Source organism: Anneissia japonica, unplaced genomic scaffold (assembly GCF_011630105.1).
Source record: "Anneissia japonica isolate Jap-2015-1 unplaced genomic scaffold, ASM1163010v1 scaffold4988_len2956909_cov206, whole genome shotgun sequence".
NCBI lineage: Eukaryota > Metazoa > Echinodermata > Crinoidea > Comatulida > Comatulidae > Anneissia > Anneissia japonica.
The window spans coordinates 2,240,544-2,242,395 of NW_022696345.1; the positions used below are offsets into that span (position 1 = coordinate 2,240,544).

At 30.6% G+C, this 1,852-nt stretch overlaps 1 long non-coding RNA gene across 1 annotated transcript in view; it reads right to left on the minus strand.

Moving 5' to 3' along the window:
* Positions 1-1,639, minus strand: part of LOC117101858 — a 22,208-nt gene extending 20,569 nt beyond the window's left edge. The window contains exon 1 of the long non-coding RNA XR_004444329.1: positions 1,456-1,639. This is a non-coding gene — a long non-coding RNA (uncharacterized LOC117101858). The remainder of the gene's footprint in view (positions 1-1,455) is intronic.
* Between the last annotated feature and the right edge of the window lie 213 nt (positions 1,640-1,852).

Genomic DNA, 1,852 nt, shown 5'->3' on the forward strand with positions numbered 1-1,852 from the left:
ATATGTATGTATATATATACATATATATATATACATATATATTTATATATAAATATATTGCGTAATATGCAATTATTAATAGATAGATTACTTGATAGTATGGAGAAACACCTTCATTAAATATATGAAGGTAATAAGCCCAATAACTTTTTGAAATTACAACAAATCGATTTTTCCGCCAACAGAATTCAAATCCAAGACCTTTTTTCTGTTCAAACTTAAATCCAGTTCATTCTGAAATGTTATCCTGTATAAAGATATTTTAAATAAAATAAATAAATAAACATAAAGAAAGGTAGGCTGGTGAGAATCGTAACAATCAAGTTACTGCCTGCTCCACTTCATAATGCATGGCTGTTTATGTTATTGTCGTCGGTTTTATGTCATGGATTATCTGTAAATTATTATTTTCATACACCATTTTGACAACGATATTATTAAATATTTGGCTTTGTGGTTATCACTATGAGCATGCGTATGGGGAAAATGTATTGCATCATGTATCATCATAACTTACAAGTGATGCCAACTGATCACGCGGCCTAATGATATTGATGATATAGGACGAATCAATGGCACCATTGAAAGTCGTTTACCTAGAGTCGCTTAGCTTTTGATGTAATGGAAAAACGCACTTGAAAATAGGCAAGTGTATTATACAGAGAATAATCTGTTTTCTAGCCGGTTAAGCATTTTTAAATCCAGATTATATCCGTAATCAATATAATGGCGGATTTAGGACTAACTAAAAGTAACTCTGACTGTGTATTGGTAAGTGGATCACGTGAAAAATGAATATCTAAATATAATCATCGATTCACAGTGTCTGGATACAGCACTGCATAGATTCACAATATCTAGAGACAGTGTTGCATTCTCTTAATAGTGTCCTTGAATGTATCTTTAATAAAATGTGTCATTTTTGTAATCCAACTATTAAATTTGAATTACAAACACTGCATTTTTATGCTAAATCACCTGACCGTTATGTTGTTAGTGTAATGTAATCTTCATTATTGTGTGTAGGCCTAGACCTACTTTTATAGATTGCCATTTTTAGCTTTTCTAAAAAAAATATGTTATCTCAAAATCTGTATGTGTCAATTGTGTTAGTCTTTGTCAAAATACAAAGTAAATAACTAGCTTTCTATATGAGGAGTATGATAGAGTTTTGTATCCAGAAAACGGAGTCACTATTAACACATTATCATTACCTTAACTTCATTAGGTCTATTTTGTATATAGTTATTGTTGACAAACTATACCCACTTTGACTGCCTTCAAGACTTATCGAATTATAAAATACCGGTAGTAATAGTAAATTTCAACTTATTTTGTGTATAAATAAATGTTAAGTGATTTTTAAAAATTATTTAAATATTTAGTATTTAGTAATTAATCTAAAAAAAATCAAAATTAAAACTATATGAAATTAACACTTCAAGGTCTACTTACCGTTTCATCATCATCCAATGGGTAGGTATGTGCTATCAGCAAACAACATGCTAACACTGCAGATAGAAATAAAGACTTCATGTTTACTGAAGAATACCCGATGAGGAAGCAAACAAACTGCTACAGACGATGGGTTGTTAGCTCGAATCAACTTCTAACTGCTTTTTAAACAACGGGTTACAATACAGTAGTTATATACTACACGTTAGCTACCAATCCAACTGCATTACGCGTCACACTGATCACGCTCTAAGTCGACTTTTGATTGGACAGATTCAATCATGCATTTTAGGAAAAAAAAGTAAGAATTGTGTATAATATCAGTTTGAAGTTAATTTGTGGATGGTGGTAAATATCCCATCATTCTCTGCATAAACTTCAGAGATACCATTTGATA